Source organism: Nothobranchius furzeri, chromosome 8 (genome assembly GCF_043380555.1).
Source record: "Nothobranchius furzeri strain GRZ-AD chromosome 8, NfurGRZ-RIMD1, whole genome shotgun sequence".
NCBI classification, from domain to species: domain Eukaryota; kingdom Metazoa; phylum Chordata; class Actinopteri; order Cyprinodontiformes; family Nothobranchiidae; genus Nothobranchius; species Nothobranchius furzeri.
In genome coordinates, this window is record NC_091748.1 from 30,816,247 (window position 1) to 30,836,603 (window position 20,357).

Here is a 20,357-nt window from a genome sequence, read left to right on the forward strand (position 1 = left end):
CACTGCTCATCGGCGTCGGCGACTGCGCTGGTCCTGCTGTTGTTTTCGCCTCTGCTCGTCGGTGTCAGATCTGCTCGTCGGCGTCTGCGCAGGTCCTCCTGCTGTTTTCTGCTCTGCTCGTCTGCGTCTGCGACTGCGTTGCTCCTACTGCTGTTTTCTTCTCTGCTCGTTGGCGTCTGCGACTTCTCATCTCCTAATGCTTTTTTCTGCTCTGCTCGTCGGCGTCAGCGACTGCGCTGTTCCTGCTGCTGTTTTCTGCTCTGCTCGTCGGTGTCAGCGACAACGCTGATCCTGCTGCTGTTTTTTGCTCTGCTCGTCGGCGACTGCGCTTGTCCTGCTGCTGTTTTCCGCACTGCTCATCGGTGTCAGCGACTACTCTGATCCTGCTGCTGTTTTTTGCTCTGCTCGTCGGCGACTGCGCTGGTCCTGCTGCTGTTTACTGCACTGCTCATCGGCGTCGGCGACTGCGCTGATCCTGCTGCTGTTTTCTGCTCTGCTCGTAGGCGTCGGCGACACCGCTGGTCATGCTGCTGTTTTCTGCACTGCTCATCGGCGTCGGCGACTGCGCTGATCCTGCTGCTTTCTGCTCTGCTCGTAGGTGTCGCCAACTGCGCTGTTCCTGCTGTTGTTTTCGCCTCTGCTCGTCTGCGTCTGCTCTGCTCGTCTGCGTCTGCGCTGGTCCTGCTGCTGTTTTCTGCACTGCTCATCGGCGTCGGCGACTGTACTGATCCTGCTGCTGTTTTCCGCTCTGCTCTTAGGCGTCGGCGACTGCGCTGGTCCTGCTGCTGTTTTCTGCACTGCTCATCGGTGTCTGCGACTGCGCTGGTCCTGCTGGTGTTTTCTGCACTGCTCATCAGCGTCGGCGACTGCGCTGGTCCTGCTGTTGTTTTCGCCTCTGCTCGTTGGCGTCTGAGACTGCGCTTATCCTGCTGCTGTTTTCTGCTCTGCCCGTCAGCGTCGGCGACTGCGCTGGTCCTGCTGTTGTTTTCTGCTCTGATTGTCGGCGTCTGCGACTGCGCTGGTCCTGCTGCTGTTTTCTGCTCTGCTCGTCGGCGTTGGCGACTGCACTGACCCTGCTGCTGTTTTCTGCTCTGCTTGTCGGCGTCGGGTACTGCGCTGTTCCTGCTGCTATTTTCTGCTCTGCTCATCGGCGTCAGCGACTGGGATGATCCTGCTGCTGTTTTCTGCTCTGCTCGTCTGCGTCAGCGAATGCGCTGATCCTGCTGCTGATTTCTGCTCTGCTCGTCGTCGTCGGCGCCTGCGCTGGTCCTGCTGTTGTTTTCTTCTCTGCTCGTCAGAGTCTGCTCTGCTCGTCGGCGTCTGCGACTGCGCTGGTCCTGCTGCTGTTTTCTGCTCTGCTCGTCGGTGACTGCGCTGGTCCTGCTAGTGTTTTCTGCACTGCTCATCGGCGTCGGCGACTGCGCTGATCCTGCGGCTGTTTTCTGCACTGCTCGTCGGCGACTGCGCAGGTCCTGCTGCTGTTTTCTGCTCTGCTCGTCGGCGACTGCGCTGGTCCTGCTGCTGTTTTCTGCTCTGCTCGTCGGCGACTGCGCTGGTCCTGCTGCTGTTTTCTGCTCTGCTCATCGGCGACTGTGCTGGTCCTGCTGCTGTTTTCTGCACTGCTCATCGGCGTCGGCGACTGCGCTGGTCCTGCTGTTGTTTTCGCCTCTGCTCGTCGGTGTCAGCTCTGCTCGTCGGCGTCTGCGCAGGTCCTCCTGCTGTTTTCTGCTCTGCTCGTCGGCGTCGGCGACTGCGTTGCTCCTGCTGCTGTTTTCTTCTCTGCTCGTTGGCGTCTGCGACTACTCATCTCCTAATGCTTTTTTTCTGCTCTGCTCGTCGGCGTCAGCGACTGCGCTGATCCTGCTGCTGTTTTCTGCTCTGCTCGTCGGTGTCAGCTACAACGCTGATCCTGCTGCTGTTTTTTGCTCTGCTCGTCGGCGACTGCGCTGGTCCTGCTGTTGTTTTCTGCACTGCTCATCGGTGTCAGCGACTACGCTGATCCTGCTGCTGTTTTTTGCTCTGCTCGTCGGCGACTGCGCTGGTCCTGCTGCTGTTTACTGCACTGCTCAACGGCGTCGGCGACTGCGCTGATCCTGCTGCTGTTCTTTGCTCTGCTCGTCGGCGACTGCGCTGGTCATGCTGCTGTTTACTGCACTGCTCATCGGCGTCGGCGACTGCGCTGATCCTGCTGCTGTTTTCTGCTCTGCTCGTAGGCGTAGACGACACCGCTGGTCATGCTGCTGTTTTCTGCACTGCTCATCGGCGTCGGCGACTGCGCTGATCCTGCTGCTTTCTGCTCTGCTCGTAGGTGTCGCCAACTGCGCTGGTCCTGCTGTTGTTTTCGCCTCTGCTCGTCTGCGTCTGCTCTGCTCGTCTGCGTCTGCGCTGGTCCTGCTGCTGTTTTCTGCTCTGCTCTTCGGCGACTGCGCTAGTCCTGCTGCTGTTTTCTGCACTGCTCATCGGCGTCGGCGACTGTACTGATCCTGCTGCTGTTTTCCGCTCTGCTCTTAGGCGTCGGCGACTGCGCTGGTCCTGCTGCTGTTTTCTGCACTGCTCATCGGTGTCTGCGACTGCGCTGGTCCTGCTGGTGTTTTCTGCACTGCTCATCAGCGTCGGCGACTGCGCTGGTCCTGCTGTTGTTTTCGCCTCTGCTCGTTGGCGTCTGAGACTGCGCTTATCCTGCTGCTGTTTTCTGCTCTGCCCGTCAGCGTCGGCGACTGCGCTGGTCCTGCTGTTGTTTTCTGCTCTGATTGTCGGCGTCTGCGACTGCGCTGGTCCTGCTGCTGTTTTCTGCTCTGCTCGTCGGCGTTGGCGACTGCACTGACCCTGCTGCTGTTTTCTGCTCTGCTTGTCGGCGTCGGGTACTGCGCTGTTCCTGCTGCTATTTTCTGCTCTGCTCATCGGCGTCAGCGACTGGGATGATCCTGCTGCTGTTTTCTGCTCTGCTCGTCTGCGTCAGCGAATGCGCTGATCCTGCTGCTGATTTCTGCTCTGCTCGTCGTCGTCGGCGCCTGCGCTGGTCCTGCTGTTGTTTTCTTCTCTGCTCGTCAGAGTCTGCTCTGCTCGTCGGCGTCTGCGACTGCGCTGGTCCTGCTGCTGTTTTCTGCTCTGCTCGTCGGTGACTGCGCTGGTCCTGCTAGTGTTTTCTGCACTGCTCATCGGCGTCGGCGACTGCGCTGATCCTGCGGCTGTTTTCTGCACTGCTCGTCGGCGACTGCGCAGGTCCTGCTGCTGTTTTCTGCTCTGCTCGTCGGCGACTGCGCTGGTCCTGCTGCTGTTTTCTGCTCTGCTCGTCGGCGACTGCGCTGGTCCTGCTGCTGTTTTCTGCTCTGCTCATCGGCGACTGTGCTGGTCCTGCTGCTGTTTTCTGCACTGCTCATCGGCGTCGGCGACTGCGCTGGTCCTGCTGTTGTTTTCGCCTCTGCTCGTCGGTGTCAGCTCTGCTCGTCGGCGTCTGCGCAGGTCCTCCTGCTGTTTTCTGCTCTGCTCGTCGGCGTCGGCGACTGCGTTGCTCCTGCTGCTGTTTTCTTCTCTGCTCGTTGGCGTCTGCGACTACTCATCTCCTAATGCTTTTTTCTGCTCTGCTCGTCGGCGTCAGCGACTGCGCTGATCCTGCTGCTGTTTTCTGCTCTGCTCGTCGGTGTCAGCGACAACGCTGATCCTGCTGCTGTTTTTTGCTCTGCTCGTCGGCGACTGCGCTGGTCCTGCTGCTGTTTTCTGCACTGCTCATCGGTGTCAGCGACTACGCTGATCCTGCTGCTGTTTTTTGCTCTGCTCGTCGGCGACTGCGCTGGTCCTGCTGCTGTTTACTGCACTGCTCAACGGCGTCGGCGACTGCGCTGATCCTGCTGCTGTTCTTTGCTCTGCTCGTCGGCGACTGCGCTGGTCATGCTGCTTTTTTCTGCACTGCTCATCGGCGTCGGCGACTGCTCTGATCCTGCTGCTTTCTGCTCTGCTCGTAGGTGTCGCCAACTGCGCTGGTCCTGCTGTTGTTTTCGCCTCTGCTCGTCTGCGTCTGCTCTGCTCGTCTGCGTCTGCGACTGCGCTGGTCCTGCTGCTGTTTTCTGCTCTGCTCTTCGGCGACTGCGCTAGTCCTGCTGCTGTTTTCTGCACTGCTCATCGTCGTCGGCGACTGTACTGATCCTGCTGCTGTTTTCTGCTCTGCTCGTAGGCGTCGGCGTCTGCGCTGGTCCTGCTGCTGTTTTCTGCACTGCTCATCAGTGTCTGCGACTGCGCTAGTCCTGCTGCTGTTTTCTGCTCTGCTCATCGGCGACTGCGCTGGTCCTGCTGCTGTTTTCTGCTCTGCTCATTGGCGTCTGCGACTGCGCATCTCCTGCTGTTTTTTTCTGCTCTGCTCGTCGGCGTCAGCGACTGCGCTGACCCTGCTGCTGTTTTCTAATCTGATCGTCTGCGACTGCGCATCTCCTGCTGCTGTTTTTTGCTCTGCTCGTCGGCGACCGCGCTGGTCCTGCTGCTGTTTTCTGCTCTGCTCATCGGCGTCGGCTACTGCGCTGATCCTGCTGCTGTTTTCTGCTCTGCTTTTCTGCGTCAGCGAATGCGCTGATCCTGCTGCTGTTTCCTGCTCTGCTCGTCGGCGGCGGCGACTGCGCTGGTCCTGCTGTTGTTTTCTGCTCTGATCGTCGGCGACTGCGCTGGTCATGCTGCTGTTTACTTCTCTGCTTGTTGGCGTCTGCTCTGCTCGTCGGAGTCTGCGACTGCGCTGGTCCTGCTGCTTTTTTCTGCTCTGCTCATCGGCGACTGCGCTAGTCCTGCTGGTGTTTTCTGCACTGCTCATCGGCGTCGGCGACTGCGCTGGTCCTGCTGTTGTTTTCACCTCTGCTCGTGGGCCTCTGCGACTGCGCTGGTCCTGCTGCTGTTTTCTGCACTGCTCGTCGGCGACTGCGCTGGTCCTGCTGCTTTTTTCTGCACTGCTCATCAGCGTCGGCGACTGTGCTGATCCTGCTGCTGTTTTCTGCTCTGCTCGTAGGCGTCGGCGACCGCGCTGGTCCTGCTGCTGTTTTCTGCACTGCTCGTCGGCGTCGGCGACTGCGCTGATCCTGCTGCTGTTTTCTGCTCTGCTCGTCGGCGACTGCGCTGGACCTGCTGTTGTTTACTGCTCTGATCGTCGGCGACTGCGCTGGTCATGCTGCTGTTTTCTTCTCTGCTTGTCGGCGTCTGCTCTGCTCGTCGGCGTCTGCGACTGCGCTGGTCCTGCTGCTGTTTTCTGCTCTGATCATCGGCGACTGCGCTGGTCCTGCTGGTGTTCTCTGCACTGCTCATCGGCGTCGACGACTGCGCTGGTCCTGCTTTTGTTTTCGCGTCTGCTCGACTGCGTCTGCTCTGCTCGTCGGCGTCTGCGACTGCGCTGGTCCTGCTGCTGTTTTCTGCTCTGCTCGTCGGCGACTGTGCTGATCCTGCTGCTGTTTTCTGCTCTGCTCGTAGGCGTCGGCGACTGCGCTGGTCCTGCTGCTGTTTTCTGCACTGCTCATCGGCGTCTGGGACTGCGCTGGTCCTGCTGCTGTTTTCTGCTCTGCTCGTCGGCGACTGCACTGGTCCTGCTGCTGTTTTCTGCACTGCTCATCGGCGTCGGCGACTGCGTTGATCCTGCTGCTGTTTTCTGCTCTGCTCATTGGCCTCTGCGACTGCGCATCTCCTGCTGCTTTTTTCTGCTCTGCTCGTCGGCGTCAGCGACTGCGCTGATCCTGCTGCTGTTTTCTGCTCTGCTCGTCAGCGTCTGCGAATGTGCTGATCCTGCTGCTGTTTCCTGCTCTGCTCGTCGCCGTCGGCGACTGCGCTGGTCCTGCTGCTGTTTTCTGCTCTGCTTTTCTGCGTCAGCGAATGCGCTGATCCTGCTGCTGTTTCCTGCTCTGCTCATCGCCGTCGGCAACTGCGCTGGTCCTGCTGTTGTTTTCTGCTCTGATTGTCGGCGTCTGCTCTGCTCGTCGGCGTCTGCGACTGCGCTGGTCCTGCTGCTGTTTTATGTTCTGCTCATCGGCGACTGCGCTGGTCCTGCTGGTGTTTTCTGCACTGCTCATCGGCGTCGGCGACTGCGCTGGCCCTGCTGTTGTTTTCGCCTCTGCTCGTTGGTGTCTGCGACTGCGCTGGTCCTGCTGCTGTTTTCTGCTCTGCTCGTCGGCGACTGCGCTGGTCCTGCTGCTGTTTTCTGCACTGCTCATCGGCGTCGGCAACTGCGCTGATCCTGCTGCTGTTTTCTGCTCTGCTCGTCGGCGACTGCGCTGGACCTGCTGCTGTTTTCTGCACTGCTCACCGGCGTCGGCGACTGCGTTGATCCTGCTGCTGTTTTCTGCTCTGCTCGTTGGCGTCTGCGACTGCGCATCTCCTGCCGCTGTTTTCTGCTCTGCTCGTCGGCGTCAGCGACTGCGCTGATCCTGCTGCTGTTTTCTGTTCTGCTCGTCGGCGTCTGCGACTGCGCATCTCCTGCTGCTGTTTTTTGCTCTGCTCGTCGGCGTCGGCGATTGCGCTGATCCTGCTGCTGTTTTCTGCTCTGCTCATCGGCGTCATCGACTGGGCTGATCCTGCTGTTGTTTTCTGCTCTGATCGCCGGCGTCGGCGACTGCGCTGGTCCTGCTGCTGTTTTCTTCTCTGCTCGTCGGCGTCTGCTCTGATCATCGGCGTCTGCGAATGCGCTGGTCCTGCTGCTGTTTTCTAATCTGCTCGTTGGCGACTGCGCTGGTCCTGCTGCTGTTTTCTGCACTGCTCATCGGCATCTGCAACTACGCTGATCCTGCTGCTGTTTTCTGCTCTGCTCGTAGGCGTCGGCGACTGCGCTGGTCCTGCTGTTGTTTTCTGCACTGCTCATCGGCGTCGATGACTGCGTTGATCCTGCTGCTGTTTTCTGCTCTGCTCGTAGGCGTCGGCGACTGCGCTGGTCCTGCTGCTGAATTCTGCACTGCTCATCGGCGTCGGCGACTGCGCTGATCCTGCTGCTGTTTTCTGCTCTGCTTGTCGGCGTCGCCGACTGCCCTGGTCCTGCTGCTGTTTTCTGCTCTGCTCGTCGGCGACTGCGCTGGTCCTGCTGCTGTTTTCTTCACTGCTCATCGGCGTCGGCAACTGCGTTGATCCTGCTGCTGTTTTCTGCTCTGCTCGTTCGCGTCTGCGACTGCGCAACTCCTGCTGCATTTTTTTGCTCAGCTCGTCGGCGTCTGAGACTGCGCATCTCCTGCTGCTGTTTTATGCACTGCTCATCGGCGTCGGCGACTGTGCTGATCCTGCTGCTATTTTCTGCTCTGCTCGTAGGCGTCGGCGACTGCGCTGGTCCTGCTGCTGTTTTCTGCACTGCTCATCGGCGTCGGCGACTGCGCTCATCCTGCTGCTGTTTTCAGCTCTGCTCGTCGGCGACTGCGCTGGTCCTGCTGCTGTTTTCTGCACTGCTCATCGGAGTCGGCGACTGCGTTGATCCTGCTGCTGTTTTCTGCTCTGCTCATTGGCGTCTGCGACTGCGCATCTCCTGCTGCTTTTTTCTGCTCTGCTCGTCGGCGTCAGCGACTGCGCTGATCCTGCTGCTGTTTTCTGCTCTGCTCGTCGGCGTCGGCGACTGCGCTGATCCTGCTGCTTTTTTCTGCTCTGCTCTTCGGCGTCAGCGACTGGGCTGATCCTGCTGCTGTTTTCTGCTCTGCTCGTCTGCGTCAGCAAATGCGCTGATCCTGCTGCTGTTTCCTGCTCTGCTCGTCGCGGTTGGCGACTGCGCTGGTCCTGCTGTTGTTTTCTGCTCTGATCCCCAAGCGTCGGGGACTGCGCTGGTCCTGCTGCTGTTTTCTTTTCTGCTCGTCGGCATCTGCGCTGGTCCTGCTGCTGTTTTCTGCTCTGCTCGTCGGCGACTGCGCTGGTCCTGCTGGTGTTTTCGCCTATGCTCGTCGGCGTCTGCTCTGCTCATTGTCGTCTGCGACTGCGCTCGTCCTGCTGCTGTTTTCTGCTCTGCTCGTCGGCGACTGCGCTGGTCCTGCTGCTGTTTTCTGCACTGCTCATCGGCGTCGGCGACTGCGCTGATCCTGCTGCTGTTTTCTGCTCTGCTCGTAGGCGTCGCCGACTGCGCTGGTCCTGCTGCTGTTTTACTGCTCTGCTCGTCGGCGACTGCCCTGGTCCTGCTGCTGTTTTCTGCACTGCTCATCGGCGTCGGCGACTGCGCTGATCATGCTGCTGTTTTCTGATCAGCTCGTCGGCGACTGCGCTGGACCTGCTGTTGTTTTCTGCTCTGATCGTCGGCGACTGCGCTGGTCATGCTGCTGTTTTCTTCTCTGCTTGTCGGCGTCTGCTCTGCTCGTCGGCGTCTGCGCTGGTCCTGCTGCTGTTTTCTGCTCTGCTCATCGGCGACTGCGCTGGTCCTGCTGGTGTTTTCTGCACTGCTCATCGCGTCTGCGACTGCGCAGGTCCTGCTGCTGTTTTCTGCTCTGCTCGTCGGCGACTGCGCTGGTCCTGCTGCTGTTTTCTGCACTGCTCATCGGCGTCAGCGACTGTGCTGATCCTGCTGCTGTTTTCTGCTCTGCTCGTAGGCGTCTGCGACTACTCATCTCCTAATGCTTTTTTCTGCTCTGCTCGTCGGCGTCAGCGACTGCGCTGATCCTGCTGCTGTTTTCTGCTCTGCTCGTCGGTGTCAGCGACAACGCTGATCCTGCTGCTGTTTTTTGCTCTGCTCGTCGGCGACTGCGCTGGTCCTGCTGCTGTTTTCTGCACTGCTCATCGGTGTCAGCGACTACGCTGATCCTGCTGCTGTTTTTTGCTCTGCTCGTCGGCGACTGCGCTGGTCATGCTGCTGTTTTCTGCACTGCTCATCGGCGTCGGCGACTGCGCTGATCCTGCTGCTTTCTGCTCTGCTCGTAGGTGTCGCCAACTGCGCTGGTCCTGCTGTTGTTTTCGCCTCTGCTCGTCTGCGTCTGCTCTGCTCGTCTGCGTCTGCGACTGCGCTGGTCCTGCTGCTGTTTTCTGCTCTGCTCTTCGGCGACTGCGCTAGTCCTGCTGCTGTTTTCTGCACTGCTCATCGTCGTCGGCGACTGTACTGATCCTGCTGCTGTTTTCTGCTCTGCTCGTAGGCGTCGGCGTCTGCGCTGGTCCTGCTGCTGTTTTCTGCACTGCTCATCAGTGTCTGCGACTGCGCTAGTCCTGCTGCTGTTTTCTGCTCTGCTCATCGGCGACTGCGCTGGTCCTGCTGCTGTTTTCTGCTCTGCTCATTGGCGTCTGCGACTGCGCATCTCCTGCTGTTTTTTTCTGCTCTGCTCGTCGGCGTCAGCGACTGCGCTGACCCTGCTGCTGTTTTCTAATCTGATCGTCTGCGACTGCGCATCTCCTGCTGCTGTTTTTCGCTCTGCTCGTCGGCGACCGCGCTGGTCCTGCTGCTGTTTTCTGCTCTGCTCATCGGCGTCGGCTACTGCGCTGATCCTGCTGCTGTTTTCTGCTCTGCTTTTCTGCGTCAGCGAATGCGCTGATCCTGCTGCTGTTTCCTGCTCTGCTCGTCGTCGGCGGCGACTGCGCTGGTCCTGCTGTTGTTTTCTGCTCTGATCGTCGGCGACTGCGCTGGTCATGCTGCTGTTTACTTCTCTGCTTGTTGGCGTCTGCTCTGCTCGTCGGAGTCTGTGACTGCGCTGGTCCTGCTGCTTTTTTCTGCTCTGCTCATCGGCGACTGCGCTAGTCCTGCTGGTGTTTTCTGCACTGCTCATCGGCGTCGGCGACTGCGCTGGTCCTGCTGTTGTTTTCACCTCTGCTCGTGGGCCTCTGCGACTGCGCTGGTCCTGCTGCTGTTTTCTGCACTGCTCGTCGGCGACTGCGCTGGTCCTGCTGCTTTTTTCTGCACTGCTCATCAGCGTCGGCGACTGTGCTGATCCTGCTGCTGTTTTCTGCTCTGCTCGTAGGCGTCGGCGACCGCGCTGGTCCTGCTGCTGTTTTCTGCACTGCTCGTCGGCGTCGGCGACTGCGCTGATCCTGCTGCTGTTTTCTGCTCTGCTCGTCGGCGACTGCGCTGGACCTGCTGTTGTTTACTGCTCTGATCGTCGGCGACTGCGCTGGTCATGCTGCTGTTTTCTTCTCTGCTTGTCGGCGTCTGCTCTGCTCGTCGGCGTCTGCGACTGCGCTGGTCCTGCTGCTGTTTTCTGCTCTGATCATCGGCGACTGCGCTGGTCCTGCTGGTGTTCTCTGCACTGCTCATCGGCGTCGGCGACTGCGCTGGTCCTGCTTTTGTTTTCGCCTCTGCTCGACTGCGTCTGCTCTGCTCGTCGGCGTCTGCGACTGCGCTGGTCCTGCTGCTGTTTTCTGCTCTGCTCGTCGGCGACTGCGCTGGTCCTGCTGCTGATTTCTGCACTACTCATCGGCGTCGGCGACTGTGCTGATCCTGCTGCTGTTTTCTGCTCTGCTCGTAGGCGTCGGCGACTGCGCTGGTCCTGCTGCTGTTTTCTGCACTGCTCATCGGCGTCTGGGACTGCGCTGGTCCTGCTGCTGTTTTCTGCTCTGCTCGTCGGCGACTGCACTGGTCCTGCTGCTGTTTTCTGCACTGCTCATCGGCGTCGGCGACTGCGTTGATCCTGCTGCTGTTTTCTGCTCTGCTCATTGGCCTCTGCGACTGCGCATCTCCTGCTGCTTTTTTCTGCTCTGCTCGTCGGCGTCAGCGACTGCGCTGATCCTGCTGCTGTTTTCTGCTCTGCTCGTCAGCGTCTGCGAATGTGCTGATCCTGCTGCTGTTTTCTGCTCTGCTCATCGGCGACTGCGCTGGTCCTGCTGGTGTTTTCTGCACTGCTCATCGCGTCTGCGACTGCGCAGGTCCTGCTGCTGTTTTCTGCTCTGCTCGTCGGCGACTGCGCTGGTCCTGCTGCTGTTTTCTGCACTGCTCATCGGCGTCAGCGACTGTGCTGATCCTGCTGCTGTTTTCTGCTCTGCTCGTAGGCGTCGGCGACTGCACTGGTCCTGCTGCTGTTTTCTGCACTGCTCATCGGCGTCAGCGACTGTGCTGATCCTGCTGCTGTTTTCTGCTCTGCTCATTGGCGTCTGCGACTGCGCATCTCCTGCTGCTTTTTTCTGCTCTGCTCGTCGGCGTCAGCGACTGCGCTGACCCTGCTGCTGTTTTCTACTCTGATCGTCTGCGACTGCGCATCTCCTGCTGCTGTTTTTTGCCCTGCTCGTCGGCATCAGCGACTGCGCTGATCCTGCTGCTGTTGTCTGCTCTGCTCGTCGGCATCTGCGACTGCGCATCTCCTGCTGCTGTTTTTTGCTCTGCTCGTCGGCGACTGCGCTGGTCCTGCTGCTGTTTTCTGCTCTGCTTGTCTGCGTCGGCGACTGCGCTGATCCTGCTGCTGTTTCCTGCTCTGCTCATCGCCGTCGGCGACTGCGCTGGTCCTGCTGTTGCTTTCTGCTCTGATCGTCGAGGACTGCGCTGGTCATGCTGCTGTTTTCTTCTCTGCTTGTCGGCGTTTGCTCTGCTCGTCGGAGTCTGCGACTGCGCTGGTCCTGCTGCTGTTTTCTGCTCTGCTCATCGGCGACTGCGCTCATCCTGCTGGTGTTTTCTGCTCTGCTCGTCGGCTACTGCGCTGGTCCTGCTGCTTTTTTCTGCACTGCTCATCGGCGTCGGCGACTGTGCTGATCCTGCTGCTGTTTTCTGCTCTGCTCGTGGGCGATTGCGCTGGACCTGCTGCTGTTTCCTGCTCTGCTCGTCGCCGTCGGCGACTGCGCTGGTCCTGCTGCTGTTTTCTGCTCTGCTTGTCTGCGTCAGCGAATGCGATGATCCTGCTGCTGTTTCCTGCTCTGCTCGTCGCCGTCGGCGACTGCGCTGGTCCTGCTGTTGTTTTCTGCTCTGATTGTCAGCGACTGCGCTGGTCATGCTGCTGTTTTCTTCTCTGCTTGTCGGAGTCTGCTCTGCTCGTCGGCGTCTGCGACTGCGCTGCTCCTGCTGCTGTTTTCTGCTCTGCTCATCAGCGACTGCGCTGGTCCTGCTGGTGTTTTCTGCACGGCTCATCAGCGTCGGCGACTGTGCTGGTCCTGCTGTTGTTTTCGCCTCTGCTCGTTGGCGTCTGAGACTGCGCTTATCCTGCTGCTGTTTTCTGCTCTGCTCGTCAGCGTCGGCGACTGCGCTGGTCCTGCTGTTGTTTTCTGCTCTGATTGTCGGCGTCTGCGACTGCGCTGGTCCTGCTTCTGTTTTCTGCTCTGCTCGTCGGCGTTGGCGACTGCACTGACCCTGCTGCTGTTTTCTGCTCTGCTTGTCGGCGTCGGGTACTGCGCTGTTCCTGCTGCTATTTTCTGCTCAGCTCATCGGCGTCAGCGACTGGGATGATCCTGCTGCTGTTTTCTGCTCTGCTCGTCTGCGTCAGCGAATGCGCTGATCCTGCTGCTTATTTCTGCTCTGCTCGTCGTCGTCGGCGCCTGCGCTGGTCCTGCTGTTGTTTTCTTCTCTGCTCGTCAGAGTCTGCTCTGCTCGTCGGCGTCTGCGACTGCGCTGGTCCTGCTGCTGTTTTCTGCTCTGCTCGTCGGTGACTGCGCTGGTCCTGCTAGTGTTTTCTGCACTGCTCATCGGCGTCGGCGACTGCGCTGATCCTGCGGCTGTTTTCTGCACTGCTCGTCGGCGACTGCGCAGGTCCTGCTGCTGTTTTCTGCTCTGCTCGTCGGCGACTGCGCTAGTCCTGCTGCTGTTTTCTGCTCTGCTCGTCGGCGACTGCGCTGGTCCTGCTGCTGTTTTCTGCTCTGCTCATCGGCGACTGTGCTGGTCCTGCTGCTGTTTTCTGCACTGCTCATCGGCGTCGGCGACTGCGCTGGTCCTGCTGTTGTTTTCGCCTCTGCTGGTCGGTGTCAGATCTGGTCGTCGGCGTCTGCGCAGGTCCTCCTGCTGTTTTCTGCTCTGCTCGTCTGCGTCTGCGACTGCGTTGCTCCTACTGCTGTTTTCTTCTCTGCTCGTTGGCGTCTGCGACTTCTCATCTCCTAATGCTTTTTTCTGCTCTGCTCGTCGGCGTCAGCGACTGCGCTGATCCTGCTGCTGTTTTCTGCTCTGCTCGTCGGTGTCAGCGACAACGCTGATCCTGCTGCTGTTTTTTGCTCTGCTCGTCGGCGACTGCGCTTGTCCTGCTGCTGTTTTCTGCACTGCTCATCGGTGTCAGCGACTACTCTGATCCTGCTGCTGTTTTTTGCTCTGCTCGTCGGCGACTGCGCTGGTCCTGCTGCTGTTTACTGCACTGCTCATCGGCGTCGGCGACTGCGCTGATCCTGCTGCTGTTTTCTGCTCTGCTCGTAGGCGTCGGCGACACCGCTGGTCATGCTGCTGTTTTCTGCACTGCTCATCGGCGTCGGCGACTGCGCTGATCCTGCTGCTCTCTGCTCTGCTCGTAGGTGTCGCCAACTGTGCTGGTCCTGCTGTTGTTTTCGCCTCTGCTCGTCTGCGTCTGCTCTGCTCGTCTGCGTCTGCGCTGGTCCTGCTGCTGTTTTCTGCTCTGCTCTTCGGCGACTGCGCTAGTCCTGCTGCTGTTTTCTGCACTGCTCATCGGCGTCGGCGACTGTACTGATCCTGCTGCTGTTTTCTGCTCTGCTCGTAGGCGTCGGCGACTGCGCTGGTCCTGCTGCTGTTTTCTGCACTGCTCATCGGTGTCTGCGACTGCGCTGGTCCTGCTGGTGTTTTCTGCACTGCTCATCAGCGTCGGCGACTGCGCTGGTCCTGCTGTTGTTTTCGCCTCTGCTCGTTGGCGTCTGAGACTGCGCTTATCCTGCTGCTGTTTTCTGCTCTGCTCGTCAGCGTCGGCGACTGCGCTGGTCCTGCTGTTGTTTTCTGCTCTGATTGTCGGCGTCTGCGACTGCGCTGGTCCTGCTGCTGTTTTCTGCTCTGCTCGTCGGCGTTGGCGACTGCACTGACCCTGCTGCTGTTTTCTGCTCTGCTTGTCGGCGTCGGGTACTGCGCTGTTCCTGCTGCTATTTTCTGCTCTGCTCATCGGCGTCAGCGACTGGGATGATCCTGCTGCTGTTTTCTGCTCTGCTCGTCTGCGTCAGCGAATGCGCTGATCCTGCTGCTGATTTCTGCTCTGCTCGTCGTCGTCGGCGCCTGCGCTGGTCCTGCTGTTGTTTTCTTCTCTGCTCGTCAGAGTCTGCTCTGCTCGTCGGCGTCTGCGACTGCGCTGGTCCTGCTGCTGTTTTCTGCTCTGCTCTTCGGCGACTGCGCTAGTCCTGCTGCTGTTTTCGGCACTGCTCATCGGCGTCGGCGACTGTACTGATCCTGCTGCTGTTTTCTGCTCTGCTCGTAGGCGTCGGCGTCTGCGCTGGTCCTGCTGCTGTTTTCTGCACTGCTCATCAGTGTCTGCGACTGCGCTAGTCCTGCTGCTGTTTTCTGCTCTGCTCATCGGCGACTGCGCTGGTCCTGCTGCTGTTTTCTGCACTGCTCATCGGCATCGGCAACTGCGTTGATCCTGCTGCTGTTTTCTGCTCTGCTCATTGGCGTCTGCGACTGCGCATCTCCTGCTGTTTTTTTCTGCTCTGCTCGTCGGCGTCAGCGACTGAGCTGACCCTGCTGCTGTTTTCTAATCTGATCGTCTGCGACTGCGCATCTCCTGCTGCTGTTTTTTGCTCTGCTCGTCGGCGACCGCGCTGGTCCTGCTGCTGTTTTCTGCTCTGCTCATCGGCGTTGGCTACTGCGCTGATCCTGCTGCTGTTTTCTGCTCTGCTTTTCTGCGTCAGCGAATGCGCTGATCCTGCTGCTGTTTCCTGCTCTGCTCGTCGTCGGCGGCGACTGCGCTGGTCCTGCTGTTGTTTTCTGCTCTGATCGTCGGCGACTGCGCTGGTCATGCTGCTGTTTACTTCTCTGCTTGTTGGCGTCTGCTCTGCTCGTCGGAGTCTGCGACTGCGCTGGTCCTGCTGCTTTTTTCTGCTCTGCTCATCGGCGACTGCGCTAGTCCTGCTGGTGTTTTCTGCACTGCTCATCGGCGTCGGCGACTGCGCTGGTCCTGCTGTTGTTTTCACCTCTGCTCGTGGGCCTCTGCGACTGCGCTGGTCCTGCTGCTGTTTTCTGCACTGCTCGTCGGCGACTGCGCTGGTCCTGCTGCTTTTTTCTGCACTGCTCATCGGCGTCGGCGACTGTGCTGATCCTGCTGCTGTTTTCTGCTCTGCTCGTAGGCGTCGGCGACCGCGCTGGTCCTGCTGCTGTTTTCTGCACTGCTGTTCGGCGTCGGCGACTGCGCTGATCCTGCTGCTGTTTTCTGCTCTGCTCGTCGGCGACTGCGCTGGACCTGCTGTTGTTTACTGCTCTGATCATCGGCGACTGCGCTGGTCCTGCTGGTGTTCTCTGCACTGCTCATCGGCGTCGGCGACTGCGCTGGTCCTGCTTTTGTTTTCGCCTCTGCTCGACTGCGTCTGCTCTGCTCGTCGGCGTCTGCGACTGCGCTGGTCCTGTTGCTGTTTTCTGCTCTGCTCGTCGGCGACTGCGCTGGTCCTGCTGCTGATTTCTGCACTACTCATCGGCGTCGGCGACTGTGCTGATCCTGCTGCTGTTTTCTGCTCTGCTCGTAGGCGTCGGCGACTGCGCTGGTCCTGCTGCTGTTTTCTGCACTGCTCATCGGCGTCTGGGACTGCGCTGGTCCTGCTGCTGTTTTCTGCTCTGCTCGTCGGCGACTGCACTGGTCCTGCTGCTGTTTTCTGCACTGCTCATCGGCGTCGGCGACTGCTTTGATCCTGCTGCTGTTTTCTGCTCTGCTCATTGGCCTCTGCGACTGCGCATCTCCTGCTGCTTTTTTCTGCTCTGCTCGTCGGCGTCAGCGACTGCGCTGATCCTGCTGCTGTTTTCTGCTCTGCTCGTCAGCGTCTGCGAATGTGCTGATCCTGCTGCTGTTTCCTGCTCTGCTCGTCGCCGTCGGCGACTGCGCTGGTCCTGCTGCTGTTTTCTGCTCTGCTTTTCTGCGTCAGCGAATGCGCTGATCCTGCTGCTGTTTCCTGCTCTGCTCATCGCCGTCGGCAACTGCGCTGGTCCTGCTGTTGTTTTCTGCTCTGATTGTCGGCGTCTGCTCTGCTCGTCGGCGTCTGCGACTGCGCTGGTCCTGCTGCTGTTTTATGTTCTGCTCATCGGCGACTGCGCTGGTCCTGCTGGTGTTTTCTGCACTGCTCATCGGCGTCGGCGACTGCGCTGGCCCTGCTGTTGTTTTCGCCTCTGCTCGTTGGTGTCTGCGACTGCGCTGGTCCTGCTGCTGTTTTCTGCTCTGCTCGTCGGCGACTGCGCTGGTCCTGCTGCTGTTTTCTGCACTGCTCATCGGCGTCGGCAACTGCGCTGATCCTGCTGCTGTTTTCTGCTCTGCTCGTCGGCGACTGCGCTGGACCTGCTGCTGTTTTCTGCACTGCTCACCGGCGTCGGCGACTGCGTTGATCCTGCTGCTGTTTTCTGCTCTGCTCGTTGGCGTCTGCGACTGCGCATCTCCTGCCGCTGTTTTCTGCTCTGCTCGTCGGCGTCAGCGACTGCGCTGATCCTGCTGCTGTTTTCTGTTCTGCTCGTCGGCGTCTGCGACTGCGCATCTCCTGCTGCTGTTTTCTGCTCAGCTCGTCGGCGACTGCGCTGGACCTGCTGTTGTTTTCTGCTCTGATCGTCGGTGACTGCGCTGGTCATGCTGCTGTTTTCTTCTCTGCTTGTCGGCGTCTGCTCTGCTCGTCGGCGTCTGCGCTGGTCCTGCTGCTGTTTTCTGCTCTGCTCATCGGCGACTGCGCTGGTCCTGCTGGTGTTTTCTGCACTGCTCATCGCGTCTGCGACTGCGCAGGTCCTGCTGCTGTTTTCTGCTCTGCTCGTCGGCGACTGCGCTGGTCCTGCTGCTGTTTTCTGCACTGCTCATCGGCGTCAGCGACTGTGCTGATCCTGCTGCTGTTTTCTGCTCTGCTCGTAGGCGTCGGCGACTGCACTGGTCCTGCTGCTGTTTTCTGCACTGCTCATCGGCGTCAGCGACTGTGCTGATCCTGCTGCTGTTTTCTGCTCTGCTCATTGGCGTCTGCGACTGCGCCACTCCTGCTGCTTTTTTCTGCTCTGCTCGTCGGCGTCAGCGACTGCGCTGACCCTGCTGCTGTTTTCTACTCTGATCGTCTGCGACTGCGCATCTCCTGCTGCTGTTTTTTGCCCTGCTCGTCGGCATCAGCGACTGCGCTGATCCTGCTGCTGTTGTCTGCTCTGCTCGTCGGCGTCTGCGACTGCGCATCTCCTGCTGCTGTTTTTTGCTCTGCTCGTCGGCGACTGCGCTGGTCCTGCTGCTGTTTTCTGCTCTGCTTGTCTGCGTCGGCGACTGCGCTGATCCTGCTGCTGTTTCCTGCTCTGCTCATCGCCGTCGGCGACTGCGCTGGTCCTGCTGTTGCTTTCTGCTCTGATCGTCGGGGACTGCGCTGGTCATGCTGCTGTTTTCTTCTCTGCTTGTCGGCGTTTGCTCTGCTCGTCGGAGTCTGCGACTGCGCTGGTCCTGCTGCTGTTTTCTGCTCTGCTCATCGGCGACTGCGCTCGTCCTGCTGGTGTTTTCTGCTCTGCTCGTCGGCTACTGCGCTGGTCCTGCTGCTTTTTTCTGCACTGCTCATCGGCGTCGGCGACTGTGCTGATCCTGCTGCTGTTTTCTGCTCTGCTCGTGGGCGATTGCGCTGGACCTGCTGCTGTTTCCTGCTCTGCTCGTCGCCGTCGGCGACTGCGCTGGTCCTGCTGCTGTTTTCTGCTCTGCTTGTCTGCGTCAGCGAATGCGATGATCCTGCTGCTGTTTCCTGCTCTGCTCGTCGCCGTCGGCGACTGCGCTGGTCCTGCTGTTGTTTTCTGCTCTGATTGTCAGCGACTGCGCTGGTCATGCTGCTGTTTTCTTCTCTGCTTGTCGGAGTCTGCTCTGCTCGTCGGCGTCTGCGACTGCGCTGCTCCTGCTGCTGTTTTCTGCTCTGCTCATCAGCGACTGCGCTGGTCCTGCTGGTGTTTTCTGCACGGCTCATCAGCGTCGGCGACTGTGCTGGTCCTGCTGTTGTTTTCGCCTCTGCTCGTTGGCGTCTGAGACTGCGCTTATCCTGCTGCTGTTTTCTGCTCTGCTCGTCAGCGTCGGCGACTGCGCTGGTCCTGCTGTTGTTTTCTGCTCTGATTGTCGGCGTCTGCGACTGCGCTGGTCCTGCTTCTGTTTTCTGCTCTGCTCGTCGGCGTTGGCGACTGCACTGACCCTGCTGCTGTTTTCTGCTCTGCTTGTCGGCGTCGGGTACTGCGCTGTTCCTGCTGCTATTTTCTGCTCAGCTCATCGGCGTCAGCGACTGGGATGATCCTGCTGCTGTTTTCTGCTCTGCTCGTCTGCGTCAGCGAATGCGCTGATCCTGCTGCTTATTTCTGCTCTGCTCGTCGTCGTCGGCGCCTGCGCTGGTCCTGCTGTTGTTTTCTTCTCTGCTCGTCAGAGTCTGCTCTGCTCGTCGGCGTCTGCGACTGCGCTGGTCCTGCTGCTGTTTTCTGCTCTGCTCGTCGGTGACTGCGCTGGTCCTGCTAGTGTTTTCTGCACTGCTCATCGGCGTCGGCGACTGCGCTGATCCTGCGGCTGTTTTCTGCACTGCTCGTCGGCGACTGCGCAGGTCCTGCTGCTGTTTTCTGCTCTGCTCGTCGGCGACTGCGCTAGTCCTGCTGCTGTTTTCTGCTCTGCTCGTCGGCGACTGCGCTGGTCCTGCTGCTGTTTTCTGCTCTGCTCATCGGCGACTGTGCTGGTCCTGCTGCTGTTTTCTGCACTGCTCATCGGCGTCGGCGACTGCGCTGGTCCTGCTGTTGTTTTCGCCTCTGCTGGTCGGTGTCAGATCTGCTCGTCGGCGTCTGCGCAGGTCCTCCTGCTGTTTTCTGCTCTGCTCGTCTGCGTCTGCGACTGCGTTGCTCCTACTGCTGTTTTCTTCTCTGCTCGTTGGCGTCTGCGACTTCTCATCTCCTAATGCTTTTTTCTGCTCTGCTCGTCGGCGTCAGCGACTGCGCTGATCCTGCTGCTGTTTTCTGCTCTGCTCGTCGGTGTCAGCGACAACGCTGATCCTGCTGCTGTTTTTTGCTCTGCTCGTCGGCGACTGCGCTTGTCCTGCTGCTGTTTTCTGCACTGCTCATCGGTGTCAGCCACTACTCTGATCCTGCTGCTGTTTTTTGCTCTGCTCGTCGGCGACTGCGCTGGTCCTGCTGCTGTTTACTGCACTGCTCATCGGCGTCGGCGACTGCGCTGATCCTGCTGCTCTCTGCTCTGCTCGTAGGTGTCGCCAACTGTGCTGGTCCTGCTGTTGTTTTCGCCTCTGCTCGTCTGCGTCTGCTCTGCTCGTCTGCGTCTGCGCTGGTCCTGCTGCTGTTTTCTGCTCTGCTCTTCGGCGACTGCGCTAGTCCTGCTGCTGTTTTCTGCACTGCTCATCGGCGTCGGCGACTGTACTGATCCTGCTGCTGTTTTCTGCTCTGCTCGTAGGCGTCGGCGACTGCGCTGGTCCTGCTGCTGTTTTCTGCAGTGCTCATCGGTGTCTGCGACTGCGCTGGTCCTGCTGGTGTTTTCTGCACTGCTCATCAGCGTCGGCGACTGCGCTGGTCCTGCTGTTGTTTTCGCCTCTGCTCGTTGGCGTCTGAGACTGCGCTTATCCTGCTGCTGTTTTCTGCTCTGCTCGTCAGCGTCGGCGACTGCGCTGGTCCTGCTGTTGTTTTCTGCTCTGATTGTCGGCGTCTGCGACTGCGCTGGTCCTGCTGCTGTTTTCTGCTCTGCTCGTCGGCGTTGGCGACTGCACTGACCCTGCTGCTGTTTTCTGCTCTGCTTGTCGGCGTCGGGTACTGCGCTGTTCCTGCTGCTATTTTCTGCTCTGCTCATCGGCGTCAGCGACTGGGATGATCCTGCTGCTGTTTTCTGCTCTGCTCGTCTGCGTCAGCGAATGCGCTGATCCTGCTGCTGATTTCTGCTCTGCTCGTCGTCGTCGGCGCCTGCGCTGGTCCTGCTGTTGTTTTCTTCTCTGCTCGTCAGAGTCTGCTCTGCTCGTCGGCGTCTGCGACTGCGCTGGTCCTGCTGCTGTTTTCTGCTCTGCTCGTCGGTGACTGCGCTGGTCCTGCTAGTGTTTTCTGCACTGCTCATCGGCGTCGGCGACTGCGCTGATCCTGCGGCTGTTTTCTGCACTGCTCGTCGGTGACTGCGCAGGTCCTGCTGCTGTTTTCTGCTCTGCTCGTCGGCGACTGCGCTGGTCCTGCTGCTGTTTTCTGCTCTGCTCGTCGGCGACTGCGCTGGTCCTGCTGCTGTTTTCTACTCTGCTCATCGGCGACTGTGCTGGTCCTGCTGCTGTTTTCTGCACTGCTCATCGGCGTCGGCGACTGCGCTGGTCCTGCTGTTGTTTTCGCCTCTGCTCGTCGGTGTCAGCTCTGCTCGTCGGCGTCTGCGCAGGTCCTCCTGCTGTTTTCTGCTCTGCTCGTCGGCGTCGGCGACTGC